Consider the following 24,650-nt stretch of genomic DNA (forward strand, 5'->3'; position numbering starts at 1 on the left):
AGCTGTTCGACCGAAACCATGCTACTCCGCTTCAGTGCCAACTGGTTCCCAAAACTGTATGCAAGATGCAACTGTCCAGGATACAACAAAAACGTCCAGCGGCACGTGCTTGATAGGCAGGCAAACAAGGTACGTACTAAACACACACAAAAAAAGAGAACCTGAGCGCATCGATGCAAGACATCGCGAGTAAGGGTCAAAAAGCTTTTGGAGCGCTTTGTGCAACGACTGAACTCGAGACAAACAGGCACGCTCTGTGAGTTCAGCGTGCATACATTGCCTTCTTTGCTTTAGATCACTTCTCTCCACCCACTTTCTTCCGTGGGAGATTTTTTACGTATCAGGGTCCCTCTCGAAAAAAAACCTACCAAGAGAAACCTAAATAATCATTACTTCGACAGAGCAAACTGAGTAAAAGAGGGATTTTTGTAGTAGCGTAAGATTTAAAAATGCAAAGGAATTTCGGTGAACACGCCGCGAACATGCGGCAGTCCTTAAATTTCAGTTTAGAAAGCGCCACATCTGCAGCGACGTGCGGATGGCAACGCCCGACGTTGCGCCACCACGGTGACTGGCAGGCAGACACAAAATATAGTTTTCCATCAGCCGTTCTTTTGAGGAGCGAGTGCTTCAGCTCACAAAGTAACTCCTCCCACCGCGCAAAAACGTGCTTTCGTTTCACAGTATGACGGCATGGCTGGCCTGGTACCCGGTACGCTACTGTCGGAGCATCCACACATGCCCGCGTTTATCTTTGAAAAAAAAAGTCAGCCGCGTGAACCGCAGCGCGTGCAGCGTCATTCGCTCCCTAACACACAACACTTTGTGTGTTGGGGAGCGAATGACGCTGCACGCGCTGCGGTTCACGCGGCTGACCGAAGTTGTTTTGTTTTCTTCTTTTACCCTAAACCACCGATGTATCAAGATCGGCCGCGCCGAAAAATAAGGCAAAACGACGACGACGACGAATAAACGCTCAGTCTTGTGACAACCAGCTAGGCTGACATGACTCCTTCATTTTGTCTTCCGAATTTACTTCACTCCTGCATGCTCAATTATGGTACTCAGTTTAGTTTCGGTTTCGAAAAGCCACCAAAATTGGTCCTTTGGCGCAGATTACTTTTATTTTGGCGAAATATAGCAGGATGTAGCAGGGTTAGTCCCTTGGCGCAGTTTGGCGTAATTGGCGCAGCAATCACATCACTGCAACTGGGCATTACACAAGGGATAGGCTGCTGATATTTGCGATAGCAAATAAGTGACCATTACACTCAAGAACAAGAAAAGTCATGTAGGTAGTGTTCTAAGACATAAGAACTCAGGAGCTACATTATAAAGAATGGTCACCATCTTTTGGTTTTATTTTACATCCACTTCCTTCCCTTCTTCTCATACTTCAGTCCTTGTCTTCTTCGGTCTCCCTACATTTCCACACTTTGAGACTCATACCTCCTGGGATGATAAAGTAAAATATTGCCAATTGTGGCAAACTTGAGTTGGCATCACTATTTCGATATCCAATGGTCTTCAAAATGCCTTGCTGGCTGGACATCTTGACAACGCGAAAGGGCCAAGGAGGTTGGAGTTTGTCCCTAGGAGGTCTTTACGAACTAAGACCAAGTCATTCAGCTGCACGTTGGGTATCTGGCTGCCGTGGCGAGCCCTGAAGTTTTTCTTCATGCTGCCTCGATACTTGAACCTTTTGTCTGCTATTTTCCTTCATTCCCTCAGCTCCAGTTTCTCCGAAATTCCCAGCTGCTGGTCCCCTGGCAATTTAGGAGCGTCTTCAAAGACAGCATAGTATTGCACCCAGGAGCGGCAGTATGCGAACGTTGTGATGAGCCAATTCTGCCGTGAGGCAACGTTTCCATACGCCTTTGAAGGTTGGATACATCATTGCGTGTTGTTGGAGGTCTTGGATGACCCTCTCTGCCATGCCATTAGCTGCTGGATGGTATGAAGATGACCATTGCAAAGTGATTCGGCGCTGTAGACCCCAGTCCCAGAGGCGTTCGCTTACAAAGGCAGGTAGGTCCGTTGTCAAAAATGACGGTCCTCCCATTTTTAATACATCCCACTCCAAAAGACGTATTACACTATTTGCATCTTCCTTTCCAGGACGGACGGCGACCCTTCGTGTGCCCTGGTCGATGCAGATCAAATGTGCTTGAGTTTTCTGAATGCGTGGGCTCTTTTTTATATCGGCGAAATCCAGATGAACAGTCTTGAAGGGTTTTCCGGGGTGTTTTGGAAGAACCATTTCGTTAGTTCGCGGACGGTACTCGGCTTGATGGAGTTGGCATTGGTAGCAAGTTGTAACATACTTCCAGATGTCCTCCTTCATGTGGTTCCATCTGAACTTTTGTACCAGTTTGTTGTAAGTGCACCAAAAACCACAATGTATGCCTGCATCTCCAGTATCTTGATACAGCTGCAGCACTTTATGGACGAGTGTGCCAGGAATGGTGTATTTGGCGTCTTCGAATTGGAAATCTTCTGTTCCTTCAGATACCTTTTGAAGATTAGTCTCCTCGAATGGGAGGTCTACAGCCAGCCGGGACAATGCATTTGCGTCAGCCAGAATGCTTCCAGGACGATGGTTTACGTAAAACTCAAACTGTCGCAGTTTGTTTATCCATCTCGCCAGCTTCACTTTTGCTTCCATCAAACCAAGAAGGTAGGTCAGCACTTGATGGTCCGTGTAAACATTGAAATTCTTTTCATTGAGGTAAGTATGAAAATATTAAATCGCCATCAACAAAGCCAGTGCTTTTTTCTCAGTGGGTGTGTAGTTGATCTGTGTTTCCGAGAAGGTGAAAGAGTAGTATCCGATAACCTTGATTTGTTGATTCAGGGGTAGAGTGGTGTCTATGATACAGCACAGCTCCTGTTACATAGTGCGAGGCGTCGGTATTCAGTTTAAATGGTAATTTGATACCTGGCAGGGTCAGCACAGGATCACTGGAAACACCAGTGATCAGATATTGGTATGCAATCTTGCACTGGTTAGTCCATTCAAATGGTCTTTCTATCTTCGCGAGCCCCATGAGGCATTTCTTTTCTCTAAAATAGCCCTTTATGAACGCCCGAAATCGACCAGCCAAGCCGAGGAAACCTCGCAGAGAATGAACGTTATATGGCCTCACAAACATGGATATCCAATCGACGGATTCTTGCTTCGTCGTCTTTGTGAAGCCATCAAGCGTACGATTCAGGAAGATGACCTTGACTCGCTTTCCTTAGCATAAATTTTTAAATACGCAGTCAAAGCTTTAAGAACACTTGTGAGCTGTTCGATGTCTTCTTCGGCGGTCCTCAGGCAGACGATAACGTCGTCAATGTACACTGGAGAACACTCCTATGAAGTGCTTCAAGACCCAATTGATCATTTGCTGAAACAAGACTGGAGAATCTTTCCACGCGAACTACAGCCGGCTGCACTCGTATATGTCGAATGGAGTCACAAAGGTGTGTACTTGTATTCTTCCTGTAATGAGACTTGCCAGAAGCCTTTGCATAAGTCGATGCGCGAAAACATCTTACAGCCACCAGTCTCGTCGATGATGGCTTCAATTCGTGGCATAGGAGACGAAAATAGATGTTTGTTAGCTGATAATCCTGTAATCCGTGTACAGATGAAACGACCCATCCTCTTTCGGAACAACAGTAATTGGTGATGTGAAACTTGAAGTAGATGGGTTTTTTTTTTCGCGTCTAGCATCTTCTGCAGCTCCGACTTTGGCCACACCTTCCTCCCTCTTGACATGTTGTAGGGTTTCCTCATGACAACCATTATGACCCTTAGCTTAAAAGGTACCTCGATTGCTGTAGTCATTTCTGGAAAATCTCCAAGACATTCGAGTTCCCGGTACATCTGTGTGACGTCCTTTGCTGATTTGTGTTTTCGGAGAGCTCTTTCTGGAGTCGGCTGTGCATCTCTGAAGACTTGTGCTTTGTCAATGCTGACCTCTCCAGTCCAGTAGATGTTCAAACAAAGCTGCTCAATGAGTGGTCAAGGCAACAGGAGTTGATAGCCTTCACAGTGTTTTGGGCATGCAATAAATACCAAATACCAATACCAATAGGCAACATTCTGCCTCATCAGTGCATTGACTTTGGCGTGGTTTTTTTGATAGATGATAATTTCTGCCCATTTTCAATGCACCAGCTTTTCACCATCGTAGCCCTTCACCTCAATGTGTTCATCAGATATGTTGGCATCCTTGACATGGTCCACGTTAATTACAGCGACAGTTGCTCGACTGTCGACTAAAGCTTGAAGCTTGTTTCTATTTACATTGACCAAGATATAAAGGTTATGATTGTTCAAAGAAACACTCTCCCTTGGCGTCATTGGTCAGATACCGAAACCCTCTTTTATTAGTTTTTTGCATTGCAATCTTCCCCCTGGCCTCTTTGACGTTGCCCTCTTGGGCCACGTTGACGGTGTTGGGAGTGGTCTACTTTTGTATCCAATCATTGGGGGCAGTACTTCATTCAAATGGTCCAGTGGACCTGGTGACAGAGCTTCCAGTGCTTTTGTGTGTCGGCACGCTGGGCTTCAGTGGAACTGAGCAGTTAAAAAAACTTTCCGCTGCTTGTGTGTGTTGGCTAATTCAGACAGTTGTTGCATACATCTTGGCAGTTATGCCAAGATGTATGCACACAACTGGTCCTTCGTCATCCCATGAATGATTAAAGGAACCAGTGAAGAATCTGGTAGCTTTGAATCTGCAAGCTGCACAAGTATCCTCTTCTAAAAATGTATTGCATTGCAGTCCCCTCTTTGTACTTCTAGGCTATTGCTCGTTGCCATGCTTGTAGCTTCTGACCAAAAGAGGAAAGAAAATTGTCTTGTCATTCCTGCCATGACTCATACTCATGCAAAAGCACGCACAGCTCGTAGTACTTTTTGGCCATGCTTTAAGAAAGAGACACAAGTTCTTCTTAACTTTGTCGTGAACTGTCTGCCAGTTGTTAGGCCCACAAGCATGCTCATAGAAATTAATCCAGCATTCTGGGTTGCTAAAAGCTCCATCAAAGATGTCGGGCTTCACCATCTTAAAACGTGGTTTGTTCGCCGCCTGCAATGTGAAAGCAATTGTCTGAAGTAGTTTGAATTGATGGACCATCTGTTGTAATCCAAGCATCCTTGCAAGTAGAAGGCCTGCATCTTCAGAGTGCAGGTTTGTTGGCTTCGGTCAAGTAGTTTCCAAGATGAACTTCTGATAATCTGACAGTTTCATGTTTATCTTGACCTTGACTTTTTCTAAAACATGTTCAAGGCTTCGGCCTGGCTTGTCAACTAGATATTGAATGAAGGTGCTGGTGCTTACCGCAAGCGGTAACGCCATAGGCTCTTCATGCAGCTGACATTTCATGGAATGTATAACTCCCCTGTCGCCGCTTTCAACTTCGAAGGTCACCCCTTCAACTTACTGCAATCCAGTCGGCTGTGCCGTTTTGTAGTGTTCCAAAACATTAAAACTCGGGAGCCACATTATAAAAGAATGGTCACCATCTTTTAGATTTTATATCTTCTTCCTTCTCTTCTTCTCGTACTGCACTCCTCGTCTTCTTCGGTCTCCTTACAACTCATAAACTCAAGAATAGTATACACAGATAAAAAAGTAAGGGGAGACATGGCCTAGGAAGGTCAACTTTTGAACCATTCTCTCAAATTTATTTAAACTTTCAGGGTGAATTGAACCCCATTAGGCTTGATGACATCTAAAGTTTAAGTCTTATAGGCCAGTTCTACAACCCCCCCCCCCCATACTATGCTTAACAAACTCCAGAAAAAAGTCACTTTATTAGGAAATGTATTTAAAAAAATTGCATCCCACAAAATGTTTGGTTTAATGTGAAGAAAAATACCCATAGTGCAAGTTAAGGTAGACATTAATTGTAGAAAATGGAATTCCAGAGAAAAACAATAACACACAAAAAAGCAAGCGATTTTAACAAATTTCTGTGTTTTAAAGTATTCAGTTTCGTCATGAATTTAGCTTTTTCAGATTATAAGTACCTTAACGTGTCCATCAGAAATTTCAGTCCAGAACACCCTGAATGAAATCTTCACCCTTTCAATATGTCAAATGATACATTTCCTAATACCATATTTCCTGCCAAAAAGTGAAACTGAGAAAAATTCATTTGGAGTTTCAACTTTAGGTTTCTTTCTTTTATATGACTTTGAGGTAGGCAAAATTCCCCTGGAGCATTTTTAGCACCTTCCTTTGAGGCTTTGTTGTTCCCCAGGCAATAGCTACCAGTTTGTGTCACTTGCAGGTGAGCTAACTTTTGTAGCAGGCATTCCTTGACAGATAAACTGGCAAGAACTAAGAGGCAAACATACTAAGGAAGAGCAGCAAAGCAGGAATAGGATCTGAAGTGGAACATACTGTGAAAGGGTGTTACCAAAGATAACAGAATATCACTTCACCGGACAGGACCAATGATAAACCCTGTTTCGGGTCTCAACCAATAAGATTGCTCTCACCAAATTTTCTGGATTTTTTGTTTGGATGTATAGGCTTCTCCTGGCCATTGATACTTTTAAACTTGGAAAACTTCTACGGGCTAAACCTAGAATAAATAGCACTTACAACGAAAGTGGTGAGATGTTCTGGGATTGTTAAACAAGCATTAAGCCGTGCTAAATAAAATGCGCAAAAAACTTGTTTCCCATTCACTCGGATATGTCGAAAATAATTTATTGTGAGATAAATCTTGCATGTTTATGAATAAAAGTTTCTGAAACCACTCTTTTGAAGTTAATAAACATAAACATAATCTTTTTTAAGAAAAAAACTTTTTTCCTGAATTTTTTTTAGTCTGAGGCATTATCACCCTTTAGCAAAAGTTATACATACAAAAATTAACAAGGGACATCTTATCACTTGAGTGGTATTGTTAGAACCATTGATTCCAAATATTGTTAGCAGTGACTATGTGGTCGGGCAAAGCGTTTCCTTCTGTTATTGTTAAGGGTATCAAAGAGTTTGCACAGTGGACACGAAGAAGGCCTGATTGTTGCAGGTAATGTCTCGTCTTGGAAAAAAAATGAAAGGGGAGATGGAAACAATGTGTTCCTAAGTGCTGGATTATGTAGTAAAATTTGTAAAACAGTGTCCGCCGACATATTTCTCGTCTTAATGGTTAGCTCTGGGCAACGTTATTAGAACACTCAATTGGGCAACTAACCCTTGAAACCCGGACCGCGTGCGTCCACCAAGACCAAACTTTTTTATTTATTTACTTATTCATATACCCTTAAAAGCCCTCATGAGAGCATTACATAAGGGGGTGGGGGCCTGCGTGGATAAGTTTCATACAATAATTACCTGAACAAGGTAAAATAAATATACACGCATTAACACGAGTTCCCATAAAAGCACAAAAAAAAAAACATTAGGCACAATAAACACATTTCAAGATCAAACCTCGCTGTTTAATCAAATAATCTCAATAATTCACTTCTGAATGCTTCAGAGTTTTCAATTGTTACTATGGCATCAGGCAAGTTGTTCCAGTCGACAATTGTCTGGGGAAAGAAACAGTGGTTGAATGCGTTCGTGCAACCAGATAAACGGGCGATTGTTCGAGAATTCCCTTGTCGGGTCGATGATCGGAGGAGAGAACGCAGTAGGGCGTCGCGAGGCGTAGGATGATAATAGTTAATTTTGTGAAGGGCTGAAAGGGGTGCAATTTTACGGTGGACTTGTAATGGTGGGAGGTTCAGTTGATTCTTTAGAGCAGATACGCTGGTGGTGCGGTCATACTCGAACAAGGTAAATCTTGCTGCCCGGTTCTGAACTGATTCCAGATTGTTGATAAGGTAGATCTGATGAGGGTTTCAAACCGATGCTGCATATTCTAATTTTGACCTTATGTATGTGTTACATGCCACGTTCTTTACATGCGAGGGAGAGGCTTTTAGGTTGCGTCTAATGTAACCCACAGTTCAGGATGCTTTAGCTTTAATGTTTTTAATGTGGTCAGACCAGGTAAGGTTAGCTGTCATTGTTACACTGAGATATTTATATGAGTCTACAGCCTCTATCAGACCGCTTCCTATTGAGTATGAGAATACTGATAATGATTATTTTCGAGTAAAGCAATTTAATTTACATTTTGATTTATTCAGTGACATAAGCCAGTTATTATACCATGTGCTAACTTTGTTTAAATCGCTTTGTAGCACATAGTGGTCATTCTGATTAACAATTTGTATAGTATAGTACACAGTCGTCGGCAAAAAGCCGAATGGTAGAAACGACAAATACAGGGAGATCATTAATGAATATTAAAAAAAGTAAAGCTCCAAGCACTGATCCCTGGAGAACTCCTGATGTCACTCGTTCTGTGTTAGATTCACGATTGTTAACGGATGTAAATTGCGAGCGTGAAGAAAGGAATTCTTGAATCCAAGACAGAACCAGTGAGTCAATATTAAGGCATGAGAGTTTGGCGATGAGACAATTGTGAGGAACCCTGTCAAATGCTTTTGCAAAATCCAGAAATACGGCATCAGTCTGGATGCATGCTTGAAGGTTAATATGATGATCATGGGTGAATTCCAGAAGTTATGTCTCACAGGAGTACCCTTTCCGAAATCCATGTTGATGGTTATAAAATATATTGCTAAATTCCAGATGCGATGCAATGTGCAAGAATAAAACATGTTCTAAAGGTTTTGATGCTATGCAGGTTAATGATATTTGGCGATAGTTCGAAACCAAGGAGTGAATGGCAGCTTTAAAAACGGTAACAACTCTGCCTAATTTCCAATCTGCCGGAAGACGTGATTGGGACAATGATTGCGCAAATAGTAAGTGGAGGTACGAGCTTAAAATAACTTTTGTGTTAGCAAACATTTTTGAGCAGATATAACCTCGCCCACAAGAAGAAGTGGGTTTAAGTCTTTCGATGAGCTTTGAAATTCCAGCAGGGGAAATTTCAATAGGTGTCATAGGCTCTAAATCCAAATGACATAACAGGGGAAAGTTATTTTCTGTTTCAACAGTAAAAACAGACGAAAAATACTCATTCACTGCACTCGAAACGTTAGCTTCACAGACAGGACTTCCATTTTCATCCATCAGGTAGACAGACCGATCATTGTTTTGGGAGAATATGAATTTCCAAAACTCTTTGGGGTTATCTCGTAACATCGATGGAAGGTCCTCAAAGAAAAACTTTTTTTTTTTTTTTTTTGATGAGCGAAGAGCACTTTTATACGTCTTCAACTAGATACGATTACAGTGCCGCCTCTTAGCGGCGAGTCAAAATATCAAAGTTGCTTTATATAGCTACTTCGAGATGGCACTGCGAGATGGTGCCACCGGCCCTTGTGCAACTCCGCTGATCTGGTACGTGCAACCATGCAGTTCCCAGAGTGGGCGCTACGAGAGAAATGGCAGCAATACAATCTTGTCTAGTTCGGTTCTCAAGTACGGATCATAGCCAATTTTTCAAAGCAGGCTCCTAAGGCAGTTTCCCGACTGAGTTGCTCTAAAAACGTTGGCTCTGGGGGATTCACTCTCTAATGCAATTCAGAGATGCTAGTACAGTGATGCGATTGGCCTAAGCCGTTTCGGAGCACCTTTCGGAGCAGCCGAAACAGTGTTTTGGAGCAGCAAAAGTCGCCTTCGGAGCAGCCAAGACAGTGTTTTGGAGCAGAAAAAGTGGCTTTTGGAGCAGAAAAAGTGTTTTTTGGAGCAGATATTCCTAGAAATATAAAAATATTCCTTTTAAGTGCTGGACAAACGAAGGGTGCTTTGCTCGCTGCAATAAACAAATTACGGCCAAGTTAGACCATCTGGGAGTCTTTGAACATGTAACTGAAATGCCAATGACATGACCGATTTCACAATGCTTCAATTAAATTATACATATATATGTACCCATCATAAATAAATATAAACGAAACTGGACATATTAAACCTTATTTGAAAATGACCAGCTTAGTAGTCAATATCGACAGCATTAGGTTGACCAGTCATATAATATATGGAAGCAGTCTTAGGCTGATGAAACACGTAACTACTGCAGTGAAATGCGAAATTGTACACAAGACAAGAGTGCATTACGACTAGCGGGTGTTTTTTTTGTTTTTTTTTGCTTTTCGTAATTCTTAGCAAGGCTGCTGCAAGCCTCGCTTTGCCTTTGGCTAGTAATGAATGTCCACATGCAATGCCTCCAAAGAGACATTGAGACATCTCACAAGTGTATACATACATTGCTAAGGCCATTGCCGAGCAATTCCGAAAAACCGCTCGCCAACGTTTTACTGGATCCCGACGTGCCAGATTTTCGTCAAAAGTAAGCAAACGTAAAACAATGAATTGCAAGCATCCCAGAGGGTGTCTCTGCCGTGCATTCATGTCCGCATGCACATGAGGGCAACTTCTGCAAGCTTGCAGCTGCACGTGCTTCGTCGCGCGAGCGGAGATGGCTGTTCGATCGAAAAAAAAACATGACTCTATGCTCCGTCACCAACTGGTTTCCGAAATTGTATGCAAAGTAAAATGTTACTGTCCAGCATATATACGACAAAAAACGCACCCGTATTCACTAGGCGCGAGTAGCGCCTGTTTAAAGGGGCACTGACACCCCAAAGGTCGTATTTATTTTTATTGTCTAAAACGATGCAAGTTGCAGTCATACACACGCAAAAAAAACCGCATCGCGAAAAAAAATTTTCCCGCGCGCGCGCGCGCCTTTTTATTCTTGGCGTTTGATTTTCCCGCCTCTCGCCTCCTCGCTTCTTTTGATCGGTGACGTCAAGAATCATGAAATTTAGAAGCTTTGTAGGCGCCATCTCTATAACATTTAATTACGGCAATCCTAAAACATGTTTTTTAACGCAATTGCGAACGCACTACGGCCCTTCTTTTTGAAATACCAAAAATCGGGAGTTCGTTGTGGTGCCGTCTCCTGGATTTGTATTCTCCAACGGAAAACAGGCGACACCGCTCAAAACCGGTCCGCCGGAACGCCGCCGCTCGCTCCTTTCCCCCTCGCTTTGGGTCGCCATGGCAACAGCAGGGAGTGGTGAAAGGAAGTGGACTCTCAGGTCTCCGCAATTTTTGACGTCAAGGCACCGGCGCCGATCGCGCGGGAACTTCGAATTCGGCATTTGGAAATTGTTTTTTTACTTCACGAATACTGAATTCCCAAATTTCAAATTTCGAGGGTAATGTCCCGGCATCGTTTTCAATCGTTTCGAATAATAAAAAAAAATATGATTTTGATGTGTCAGTGCCCCTTTAACCACTGACTAGTGACGTCATCGACTAAAATTATCACGTGGCAAGCGATAGTCGCCGCTAGGTGAGCGCTTGGTTTTCACCGGTCGTGTTTAGGGCATAGTCGCCCCGCGCGACTGAGGAGTCGACTGACAAATCTTAGTGATAGGGTAGGGCTAGTTTAGCCCGTGTTTAGCGGGTGACTAGCGACTCAGTGCCATGGCCAACGCGTATAGCACCGCTGACCGCCAGCGCTAACGAACCCCTTACTCTCTCGGAACCCTGGGGGCACATCTAGAAAGAATTGGAGAAGCAAATAATGCGTAAATAGCCATGTTCAGTGGACCGAGATACCGCTAAAGAGATCTCAGCAGGGCGCTGGACGACAAGAAAAAACATGTTTACCGGCGCTTTCATATTTGTTTATGTCGCTGGCAATGCGGCTTCCGTGTTTCTCCCTGGTGTTGTTTTTAAATTTTTCTTTGTAAAACTGTCTCGGACAACATGTCTCTCATTGTAACTTTTTTTTTTCCTGATAAACATTTAAAGTTTAGTTTTTATACGAAACAATACCCATTTACGCAGTTGCGTTGAAATATGCATATCCGTGTCCTATCTTTTTACGTATCTTCCGCTTGTTAGTTCTGAATAGATAGTCACCCGCTCGCTTCGCGCTCGTGAATATTGCAGAACATAATCTGCTCGTTAGACGCGTATTTCTCGTTTAGCTCGCGACTACTTAGTCGTGCTACTAACCTTAGAATGGCGCTGGTTAGTCGTGCCTGGTGAATACAGGTGACAGAAGCTAAACAAGCTAAACACACGGGAAAGAAGAACCTGAGCGCATCGATGCACAACATCGCGAGCCATGGGGTCAAAAATTTCTTGGAGCGCTTTGTGCAACGGCTGAACTCAAGACAAGCAAGCGTGCTGTGCGGGTTCAGCGTGCAGACATTGCATTCTTTGCTTTAGCTCAGCTCTCTTCAACTTTCTTTTGCGGCAGATTTTTCACGTACCGGGGTCTTTCTGAAAAGAAAGCCCACCGAGAGAAACCTAGGTAATCACTACTTCGACACAGCAGTATTTGAGTTAAGAAAAATTTTTGTAGTAGAGTATGATTTAAACAACAGGAATGTTGATGAACATGCGGCGGTCTTTACGTTACAGTTTAGAAACCGCCATACCTTCAGTGACGTGGGGACGGCAACACTCGAGTTCGTGCGACCACGGTGACTGGCAGACAGGGACAAAATATAGTTTTCCCACGGCCTTTGATTTCAGGAGCGAGTGCTTCAGCTCATAAAGTAACTCGCACCGCGCAAAAACGTGGTTTCGTTTCACAGCATGACGGCATGGCTGGTATCCGGCACACTTGCGTCGGAGCGTACGCACAAGCCAGCGTCTACAGTTGAAACAATTTTAAAAAGCCGATGGACGAAACCCACGAGACGACGAGCGCGCGAAACGAGAGACGGCGGGAAAAACCATGTAAGACCGGACGGACAATTGATGCAGAGTACTTTCTGTCGGGCGGACGCTTGCGCCACCTAGCTCACGCATGCTCAATTACAGCATTCAGTTTAGTTTCGGTTTTGAAATGCGACCGAAATTGGTCCTTTGGTGCAGGCTTGGCGCAGATCACCCATATTTCGGCAAAATGTAGCAGCATGTAGCAGGGTTGGGCCCTTGGCGCAGCAATCACATCACTGTAGTATAAGAAGAGTAGACAGAATAACTAAATTGTAAAACTTTTTTGGAGAAGTTTTAATTCTTCAGCAAGATAGTTCTGCCATGGAGACCATACAGATGATGAATGTTCTAACTTAGGGCATACAAAGGTAAGGTATGCAACGCATTTATTATTAGGAGGGGCTAGTATTAAATTGTCCAGGAGAAAGTCAAGTGCGCTGTCTTCCTTACCGATAGTAGGTCTAATGCGGGTGATCCGTGTAAAATTTCTTGTTATATAAAGAAAAACATATTTATAAAACAAGAATGTGCTGATGATGGTATCGTTAATACTGTAGACATAAAAAGATGGTAATGAAAGCTGAGCAAATGTAAGCAATTTGCATTTCTTTATGCTCGAGGACAACAGCCACTATCACACCAACCCGCTATGGATAATAAGGCAGTTTGCAAGGATAAGTGATGATCGCCATCTGTGACAGGAGTAAATTAGTCATCTGTGAAAAGTCAGATAGTGGACGCAACACGAAAAGGATGATCATTGATACAGATTAGGAAAAGAAGCGGTCTGAGCATGTTTTCTAAAGGAATGCCCAATGTTAAGTTGGACTTGGATCACATGAAGTTATTTATAACAGTGCATTGAACTTGATTGGAAAAAAAGTCAGTCAAATTTAGGGGTTTTACGTGCCAAACCTACGACAGGCATCTGGCACGCCCCAGCGGAGGACTGAGGAATAATTTTGACCACCTGGGGATCTTTTGACGTGCAACCGAAAGCTCGGTTACACGGCGCCTTCTCCGCAATAAGCCTCCGTCATATTGTGGGGGCACCTCGGTCGGGATTCGAACCCGCCACCTGGGGATCTGTAGGCCGGCGCTGTCGTCCCAGAGCCACCGAGGCGGCTAACTTGATTGGAAACAAATTAGAAAATCCAGGCAACAATAAAGGGATCAATTGTGACATTGCACGATAAGGTGGTTATGAGACACCAGGGCCGTAACCAGGGGGGGAGATAGGGGGTTCTGACCCCCCCCCGAAATTTTTTTCTGGGTACGGCCCTGGTCGGTGCACTTGCAGCCAGCCGATTTTAATCTCCACCTCTGCGCACGCGCAGTGGCGCGGTCGGCTACCGGATACCAAACCGGGACCGGTTCTCCGGTTTGCTGCAACTCTCCATTATATACCACCGATGCACATGATTCATAGGTGAAAATAAGACAATAGACACTTTCAAAATGGCCGCCGTTGTCGCCAAAAACCCCCCCCGAAATTTTTTTCTGGGTACGGCCCTGTGAGACACCCTGTCAAATGCTTTTGAGAAGTCTAGGAATATACAGTGGTGAAACTGACAAGAGGTGATTTGGAGCAGTTCTTGTAACAGGAAAAAATCGGTTTTGGAGCAGACAATTTTGAGCTTTCATGTCAGAAAGTTTTATACAATCTCTTCGAAAGTTAGCCCATAGAAAAGACTGTAGCTGTTGGAGCATTGGGAGACTGAAGTGTTATGCCCACAGAGGACCTGGCCTTTACAGATATTTATTTATTTATTTATTGAACAGTCATACGTCAGCAATTTTGTAGAAGTCTCAATTAACCTATTATTAGTACCGATGGCATCTTCAGTCTGTGTTTAACGTAAAAAGATATTTTCGGCTACTTTGTAGCGGGTTTTATTACAGTGACGTAATTGTCACAAATTTAACATCAAACGGACACTTATGGTTGAAAGTGCCTCACATTGCCCTCCCTCGTATTCAACTTGCTGCTGTTCATAGAACAGCTAAGCGGAGCACATAGCTACTCTAACCGATCACGAGTAGCGGTAGCTATTCATTGCGATCGATGTGAGCACCGTTCGCAAAAAAAAAGAAAAAGACGACAACTCTTCATTTGGCATGAGCAAAAATAGATGTTGGGTTTCAAGCAAATTCAAAGTGAATAGTAATAGTTCTTTCGGTCGAATATTTTTTAATTGAATATTGAAGACTTTTTGCACCTTTCTCCATGCCTTTTACTACTGTTCCACCATGCTTAAACAAAAATTCAGCTGGACTCACGAAGGTTGTTCCTAATTGCCCACTTATGAGTAGTTAAATTTAATCTAGCTATATTTATAGACTGTAGCCTCAGAACGTCCAGTACCTACAGTGGGATGGCAAGTAAATGACAAATTTGACATAAAATTAAGCCTATAAAGGAGCCTAGCCATACATAATAGAGGGGATTTTAAAAATTTTGTGCCTATATAAAAATATTTTTGTTGATTCTGAATTTAAAAAAAGCACAAACAATAAACAGAGGTTTTTTGAACATTGCTGCCTACAGCCTGTTGTAACTCAAGAAGGTAGGGTGAGGGTAAGACGGGCCAGGAAAGAGGAAGCAGATGGAATGCTGGAGAAGAGAGGGGGAAATCTCTCTTAAGTGTTCCGTCTGCTTCCTCTGCCCCGGCCCGTCTTACCTTCACCCTACCTCCTTGACTTGCAACGGACTCTAACATATACCCTTGAATAATAGTCACAGTTAAATTTTGAAGATTTTACTGCAATGTAATAATAACGATCCCAAAACTTTTATGTTTTTTTGTTTTGTTTTTTTCTTTTAATATACATTAGGCCTGCGCGTGCACCATACTAGTTTGAGGATGTGCTTTTCGCATAAGCGCGCGAATGAGCTGCGGCGAAGCGGGTAGCGAGATCACTGTGTCAGCTTCATGGGTATTGCTTCTCCGCAGTGCAACTGTGTTTGAGGAGAAGCGCACTCAAGGGGGCTAACCCACCGCAATCAACACTTCGAAATGTATGAATATTGCAGTTAATTTTTTAAGCGAATATCACCATATTATTTCAAACTACTATTAGAAAATTAAAATATTCGCGTAGCTCTATTCTTCGCACATACTACTTAGGCATCAAGAAAAAAAAACTACTTTCTTAACTTTCAGTGGCATCGCTTGTCCCGTGCCAGACACTTTCAGTTTCCTTTTCGAGAACTGCTCCCTTTCGGCGCAGACATGACGCAAATTGCGCGCAAATACAGCCTTTAGAGCAGCATGTAGCAGGTGATTCATTCTGGCACAGTTTGGCGCAATTAGCGCAGCAGTTTTACCACTGAATATAGCAACGGTTTGTTGTTTACGTTGCAAATTTAATTGAATGTCATGTATAAATCACAAAAGTTGTATTTTGCATGATAATGTCTTTCTAAATCTGTGCTTATTTTTGTTTAGGAGCATATTAGGCTCAGTGTATCTATTGATGTTTGAAGATATCATGCTGAGTGATATAGAACAATAGTGAGGTGAATTTCTATCTCCGAACCTATGTACCTACTTTTTGTATAACATGTATTAAGTTATGTTAATCGTTTAGTTAACGCGTTTTCTGTATACATTTATTACCCTGATTGTTTTTCCTGCATCTCCGTCACCATCTGCCAAGCTCTCGGGGCCCGGACCTAGTAAGCCAACAAAGATTGGCTTTTTTGTCCGTGGTTTCGACATCTGTACTTGCAGATGCAATAAATGATTTGATTTAATGTACAGGGATTACATGGCTGATTTTTAAAAAGGCCCTGCAAGGACTTTTGTACTGGTTTTTAATTTGCACCGAACCTGAGTGCACTGAATGTCGTATCTTAATGAAACTGTTCTTTTCACGAATTTTACTTTATTTTAAAAGATATAGGCAAATTAAAAATACAAAAACAAGCACAAAAACCCTCTTTCATGACGTCCTCGTCGCTTGAGTGGTCGTGAACTAGAGCAGGATTAGTGAGCTCAACAAGCACACACGGCTGCCGCACTCCGTGTCGATGGCTCGAGAGGGCGCCACTAAAGCATGTTCCGGCTAGGCTGTATGAAGCGGGCGGCCAGGGTGGCTCGCACTGCACTTGCTGCACGATTAAACACTGATTCGGCATGACACTTCATTGGCCACCAACGATAGCAAACACGAGTTAAAAATCAGTTCAGAAAGGCAGCCACTTCGCGCTACCATACCACCAAACGGCCAAATCGCAAGCCAAATCTGCTCGCCAAAGGCCTTCGAAACGCTCGGAACCAGTCGGATCCTCGAACCGTATACGACCGCAGCGCCGCCACGTACATCGGAGACCTTTCTACACTCGCCGCTCATCGGTGCCTGACCCCACTACCCCTCTAGTATGCGCCGCCTTTTCCACCGATTGGTGGTGGATATGTCGACGAGTCATTTCTTGTTTCCGTCTTTATAAACTGCATTTGTTTATTTTCTGATCTAAAATACTGAACAAAAAGTACTTTCATAAATATCTGAAACGGTTCGCGCCACTTATATTTTGTATTTCGACTAAAAAGAAGCTTTTAGCGGGTCTGACCAGTAGACTACACAAATTGCGCGCTTTCGGCACCGCAGGTCGCCCCCGTAGGTGGAGGAGGTTTCCACATCGTCCGGTTAAAATATAACGCACTGGTATTTAGTTACTCTCTCCGTGCCCGCTGCCTTGCCCGAACCCCAATAGATTTGGAAACCGCAAAGAAGGTAGACGCTTAAATATGATTGCAGGGCCCCTTTAAGTCAAGAGGTATGCTACCAGAGGAGTGATTCTCGATAGATGTCAGTTAGAACCAGAAATTCTATATGGCTTGGTGTTTTCCATGACTGCAATTTTATGTGGTTGCCACCAGAACTTGTGGAAAGTTCCAGATCTTCAATGGCTAAGGATGTATATCTAACAATTATATTCTGCAGATATTAACAGGGAATTGCCATTATTACACAAATAATTACAATGCTCCAAGTAATTCCACTAAAGAATAAAACTGAACATACCAACAGCCTCCTGTCAGCAGCTTCCATGAGTCTTGGTAGTTTCAAACTGCAACATATCCTCTAGAAGTGGAGCATAAATGGCTCTGGTCTGTGCCTGGTCTGGTGCTCTAGCTGTCTGAGGGCCATGAGTCCACAGTCACTTGAGCCTTGGTTTCACCCCTCTATTCTTCTACACGGGCCACAAGCTGTAGTACCAGGCTTGCAGTAGAAAAGAAACTGAAGGTGTTAAAGATGCACTGCTGAAAAGACAAGGCACAAAAAAAACCATTAACTACTTAGCTTGAAAGGTGCTAAAAAAGAAAATCATACAGATTTAATTAGAACAAAACTTTGAAGATTCATCTCAACCACCCAGGTATTGTGAACCTAGACTGATCTTGCAGCACAATAAGCCTCAGTCAAATTGCAGGAACCTCAGTCTGGTTTACAACCTAATAACTCGGCATCTTGCCTCAAAACCAACTTTCAATTAACAGCTAATACATTAAACTCTGAAGATACAGCACCAATAAGAGATGAGCATGGTCATGACAGCCTGCTTGACTTACAGTGTCAAGTTAAGGGTTAATCAATGAAACTATTCTCCTATGCCCTTGAAAACTGTGGTCGAGACAAACGTTACAACCAAAAAGATACTTCAAGTAGCTGTCAGCATGCGCTGTACAAGCAGAAGTGTCAAGGGAAGGTTGAAAGGGCCACAGGAAAGCACTGGCTTCCCAAACCTTAGATCCGCCACCCGAAAAACACCCTACTTTCACAGGGAGGAGGGAGCTAGCCTTGTGGCTACAATTTCAGCTATCTGCTCACGTGATAGGGACAGTATACCCAACCTCAACATCAGATTGGACATAGACTGAAGGTTCAGTTGACCGACTGCTTACAAAGCAAATTGCACGGACCAGAGGAGCCTGCTTTAGTATGTTGGTCAGCGACTGTGTGCTGAAAAATTAACAAATAGGGAAGAGTCATGCTAATGCAGTGCTTATATCTGTAGTGAGTTTGAAAGAAAAAGATTATGCACGTAAAATGCTTTCAACAGGCTTGTGAATGTGCATTAAAAATTTGCATAAAGATGTTGGCCTGAACTAGGTTTCGGTCGGTGCTGCTTCAATTGCTCACAACTGATCTCATTCCAGGGGTAGTGATTAACAGAAATAAAACAGGCACAAAGGCTGTTTCACACACTTGCGACTGCTTCTGGCTGGAGAGGTTAAAAGACTGGCTTTAAACCTCTATAAATGCTTATGACTGCCGTGCCGGTTGTAGGCAGTTGCAAGTGTGTGAACCATGCCTGCTTTCTTCTGCAGTAATACACTGCACAAGGAAACTTATTGTATGTTTCTATAGTTGCAACACAAGAATGCGGTGAGACTGGAGTATTCAAGTTCTAGTGCGGTGAATCACAGTTTGCTCTTCTATTTAGGCCTGCAAGATTGATGTCCTGGGAATAATAACAACATCAAGCCTATACAAACAAAAACACCTACCTGCTTCCAATCATACTTTGAAAAGACGTTTTTTAAGGCATGGCCAATAAAAGAAAAAGCTGATGGCCATAGAGAATCTTCAGTCACAGAAATAACACTATATACTGCCATATATGTCAGGATAGACCATATCCCAAATTAACCATGCACAAAAGAGAATGCTGAGAATGTATGAACATACACTGCATGTGCTGGTGTCTGCAAGCGAATCTGTTCAAAGGTAAAAATCTAAAATAAATAGCACATTGCACACACATTCCTCGAAACCCTATTTTGGTTTTTTGCCTCGAATCCTTTATGCAGAGAAGGCAAGCGTGTGCAGCATGTGTACCTACGTTTCCAGCATTCCCCTTGGTGCTTGGGTAATTAGCAAAAAGTCTATTGCTGAAGTTGTGTCAAATGTGTGTCCAAGCAACACACTGTGGTCGTTGCAGACAACGTGCTTGCAACGGATGCTGTCAAAGCTACAGCTCCTGATGCAAATTTCTGAAAGGGCCATTAGAGGCAAGCACACATGTCAAAACGTCGGTGAGGGGGGGGGGGGGGGGGGCAACTTACCGGTGAAATTCCGCTGCCTCAAAGAATCATGACCACCTGTGACATCTTCGGGCGATAGTAGCTCCTGGGGTGCTATTAGAAAATAAGATGGATTGTTAGGTACAAATCTTCTAATACTCAGAATTTAAAAAATAACTATCAATTGAGTACAGAACCCTCAGATGCATCTGCTATATAAATGCTTGTGCAGCGAGAGCACATTCGAAAAATGCGACCTCCTGCTGAAAATAACAATGTATGTATGCTTTACATGCAGCATTTCTTTCCAGAGCTGGTGGTTGCATATTATCACTGTTCTCGAACTTCCACTTCTATGGTGCACAACCATGTGTTCTATGTTGAAATAGAACACAGGGCTCTCAAACCAATAAGTGTTTTCACGACAATGTCATACCTACAAGTGTTCATTCTGTTGTTTGTTTGTTTTTTCCTGTTTTTATCTCTTGAGACATATGATAGTTATCTCTTCGCTGTTTTTGTAGCTCGCTTTGTCAAGAAGATGAAAGAGAATACCTTGTCAAGCAAACAACTGTTGGCTTTTTGTCTGCCTCCCAGCATTTGTACTTGTACAGGTGCAAATAAAATGATTAATTGATTGATTGAACTAACACAAAATGGAAGTGCAACAATCTAATTCATTCCCTATAATCAAACAACAGAATTCACGTTTGAAAACAATACAGGTGCCTTCACTAAGGGAAGAAAAAGGTAAAATGTAGGCTTCAAAAAGCAAACATATTGTAGCCAATGGCGTCATGTCACTTGACACTCAGCAGACTACTTCCCGCTGCATATGCTTAGCTGTTGGCATAGGCACATAGCCCCCTGCTTCTCTCATTCACCGTCCTCTCCCCCTCCTTCTTTGTGTCACACCCTCATGGAGCTTTGGGAAGCAACTTGAAGCCAATATATATTTTGTTGCAAGTTAAAAGCCTGGGTCATCTGTATTATATTTTATGTCCCTCTTTTCTTGCCCAGTTTTCTCGCTAGACTGGCCAGGCAACAATCAAATGCAGGCGCACTTACTGCTCCCTCTCTTAAATCTAGGCTCTCTCCGTCATCTCCGCCGGCATGTTGTCGTTAGCGCTCCGAACGCCTCTATCGGCATGCCACAACGGCTTCTCCGCGTGCAATGCGGTAAAGCTGCTTCCCAGATAAGGAGCGGAGAGCAGACGACAGCCTTTCCCGCATCTTCTACTGCCTGTTTTGGGTGCCTTCTTGGTCGTGACAGTAAGGTGCGGCGGTCTGAGACTTAGGGCCAGTTGCACCAATGCAGCTTAACGCAAATCAGAGCTTAGCAGGGAACCTAAGCCGAGTTTTGGTTTTGTTCTGTTGCACCAAAATCACTTATCGCTAAACCTAGCACTAAACCATGCCTATCGTGAGCGCTCAACATCGGGTACTTTACTTGGTCGTTTCTTAATCCTGGATTTAAAACATGCCGGCTGGTTTGTGGCGGTCTACACGGTGGACGAAATTGGTTGTACAAAGTGTTTTAGGCTACAGCAGCGTGAGAGCCTCAACAGAATGACCTTCGATTGCGACAGATGCAAAATATTATGTGAAGTGTTTATCGACCCGTTTTCAAGTTGACTTTCCAGTCTCAGTGTGTGTTAGCCCTAACCAGGGAAGGTATGCAGATGTGGGGCTCACGCACGGCTCACGTCCATCTTCCCATTGGTTTTTATTTCAGCGTGCTTATTCGTATGCAGTTATTTGCGCATATCTGTAACGTATTGCTATTTACAACCTTGTTTATCTTAGAGCGCAGCTCTTAGGCACCCGCTTCCGGCTTGAGTGGAGTCGGCGTAACCGCACGGTGCATTATGGAACACTACCCATGATGCAATGCGCAGGGAGGAGGATGAGGGGGAGGGAAGGAAGGAGGAGGAGGGGGAAGAGAAGGAAGGAGGGGAGGAGAGAGGAGCTTGAAGGATGAGGTGAGGGGGAGGTGAAGGAAGATGAGGAGGAGGGGAGGAGTAGCAGGGAGGATGAGTGGGTGAGGAGGAGCAGGGAGAGGGGGTATACCCTCCCCTCAGTACCCTTCCCTCGTCTTCTTTAAGAGCTGTGCTCTAATTCGGCGTTACAGGGTGTTGTAAACGTCAGATTTTTACTTTCAACGCATTTCCTTTTTTCCAATCAGCGCGTTGAATAGCGGCAGTGCACGATCTCGGCGATCAGCCGATTGTAGCCCCATTCTTCCGTTGTCATTAAATTGCGGTGAACAACGCATTTAAACAATAATGCAACGAAAAGGCTATTTTTTTTTTTTTTTTTTAGTGTTAGGACAATTTTTAAGAGAAGTTTCTTTGTCTCCCGAGTAAAATCTTAGCTTCGGAAAACTGTGTCGTTCTACAGTCGAAACTTATCTGGTGACCGCACTTTGTAGCGGCGACAAGAAATCATAACGACTAAGATGCGAGATTTGCTCAGCACTGTATTAGGGCAGGCTGTGGCGGGTGGTGCGAAGAGATGACTGTTCTCATAGACACAATGTGATGACCTAGTGTGAGTTTTCATACTTCAAAGACAGCCACCGCCTTACGTTCAACTAGGGAGACAGGCAGTGTACTGTGCCACAGCTCACACGCCATGCCCCTCTGGGTAAGATGTTACAACATGTTCTGCAGTACCGTAGAAGCTAATAATCGTTCAGTAATTGTATTTGCACTTCGATATATTTAAATTGTTGTCAAAATTGAATACAATATTTACTTTTATTTTTGGGGTGCACTTTGTTGCAATGCACATAAGTTGTGTTGTGAAGTAGGCATCATGAAAATACCCAGTATTTCTGTTTTCTGGCTGCACTTGGAAATTTTTTATACAAATATGTATGGTTAAATTATCCTTGGCAAGCAACTGGACCCCAGCCCTAGACTCAAGCCTTGCTTATTCCAGCATCTGCTCATCTATTTTCTTAAGGAAATAATTCAGGTACTAACAAAAACATGAAATGGTTATGAAGGCTGATCGGGAATCTGAATGGTTTATTTTGGAAAATCATGTAGGTCATAAATGACCTAAGCTTAATGTGATAATCCTAGTGTTGGTTTTCATGATTGAGATCTGAGGCAGAGCAGGTGAAATAGAAAAGAAACTTTGTACAATGTCTAGGTCTAAGGCACAGCTTGTATTTGTTTGCTAAAAGACAGAACTAACAGACACTTAGAAAAACCCTCAACACCTAGGCATAGAAATTAGAACAGCATAATAGAACCAGAGGAATGAAATGCACGACTGCCACAGAAAGATGGAACTTTACCAATCTGGGGAAACTTTACGTAACACTGACTATTTAAAATAAGTGAGAAACCAGACCGTAATGCAGCTTGCTTTTTGAACTAACCTAAAATTAACTATCTTCAATTTTATGAGCTAACAAAATAATGACTGATGCAGCACAAAGAAAGTCAGAAGGTCAAGTTACAAGGTTACATGTAAAGACCCCAAGTTAGCAGTCATGCTGCATATGGCAAGTTTTCTTTCTGCAGTGGAGACACAAACAGTCTAATTTCATAGCTGACTGATTCATCACTCTCTGAAGGCTAACAACCCATTTAATTTTGACTTTTATGACCATAATAAGGTCAAAGTAGGAAAGTTTTAACCTACACAAAGATATACCAGGTGTTTCTTTCAAAACTTAACAGATTTGTTTAAAAAGCCGTGAAAGTTACACTTATGCGGTTTGTGCACATGAGTTATACAGCCAGGGGGATAGAGTATTGGGGCTAATTGTAACGATCAGTCAGCTAATTATTTAAAATTCGTTAATTAACTTTTTAAATAATTAAAAATCGACACATAGTTCCAATTAGAAACTTGCTAAGCGCCATTGAAAACCACTAAATCAACTCTTTTTAGAACATAAAGCATGGGCAGCATTTTACGTCGTTCTAATGAAGCGCTCAATTTGGATGTGTTTCTAGGTTTCGCTTACTTATCCGAGCACATCTCTGCGCCCGCAATCCTGTCCCCTCCCCCTCCCCTCCCTCCTCCTCCTCCTCCTCCTCCTCCTGTAGTCGCGGCGCAAAGCCACTCCCTCGCTTACCTTGTAGCATAGAGGGAAGTTGGGTGCAACTGTGTTGCACATCTCAGCCACTGTCGAGCAGGACCGTGGGAGCAGAGATGCACTGCAATAACAAATCGAAACCTAGAAACGCGTCCACATTGAGCGTTTTCATGGAACGCTGTAATATACAGCCCCTGCGTTATATCTTTCGAAAAAGAGTTGATATAGTGGCCTTAGGTGACGCTGAACAAGTTTCTAATTGGAACCACATGTCTATTTTCATTTATTAAAAAGTTAATTAACGAATTTTACTTAATTAGCCAACTGATCGTTACAATTAGCCCCCTATACTATGTTCCCTTGGCCGTATACCTCACCTGCGCAAAACCGCTTTAATGTAACTTTCATTTTTTAAAACAAAGCCACAAAGAGTGTCTTGGTGTAAATGCTATATGTATTCCGTTACTAAGATTGGCTCATGAAGTAAACTAAACAATGAATAAGTATAGTTGGAGCCAGAACGCAGACGTTACGAAGGATCCATGTCGTACGAGGGTGATTAAAAACTTATTTCACTTTGGTCAACTTACACCTTCTGTTGGCTGCACTGTCTTATCGGCACTTTTCATACAAGGTTGCTGTATCTCCAGTCACTGCTGTGCAGGCTTGAATCTGTTAAATCAGTTCAGTTGGGACTGAGGTGCTAGGAAGAATGGCTGTCCCATGCTTAATTTGTACAAGTGAATCAGTCATCGTTCTCGTGATATGAAGGGGTGTCCAGTAATTCCATATATATGAATATACCGATATCCATAAAAAAAACTTTGTGCACAGTAT

At 43.0% G+C, this 24,650-nt stretch overlaps 1 long non-coding RNA gene across 10 annotated transcripts in view; it reads right to left on the reverse strand.

Annotated features, from left to right (window-relative positions):
• Positions 1–24,650, reverse strand: part of LOC120837390 — a 77,937-nt gene that overhangs the window by 13,083 nt on the left and 40,204 nt on the right. For 4 of the 10 annotated variants that reach the window (XR_006077652.1, XR_006077653.1, XR_006077651.1 and 1 more), the window contains 3 exons: positions 24,404–24,485; positions 19,799–19,870; positions 17,754–17,992 (listed from right to left, as the gene is read on the reverse strand). This is a non-coding gene — a long non-coding RNA (uncharacterized LOC120837390). Of the gene's footprint in view, positions 1–17,753; positions 17,993–19,798; positions 19,871–23,741; positions 23,778–23,852; positions 24,306–24,403; positions 24,486–24,650 lie in introns of those variants that run through there. The other 6 variants (XR_006077649.1, XR_006077648.1, XR_006077656.1 and 3 more) reach the window with 3 other exon arrangements.

The sequence above is a fragment of the Ixodes scapularis genome, unplaced genomic scaffold, assembly GCF_016920785.2.
Source record: "Ixodes scapularis isolate PalLabHiFi unplaced genomic scaffold, ASM1692078v2 PGA_scaffold13__105_contigs__length_92229423, whole genome shotgun sequence".
NCBI classification, from domain to species: domain Eukaryota; kingdom Metazoa; phylum Arthropoda; class Arachnida; order Ixodida; family Ixodidae; genus Ixodes; species Ixodes scapularis.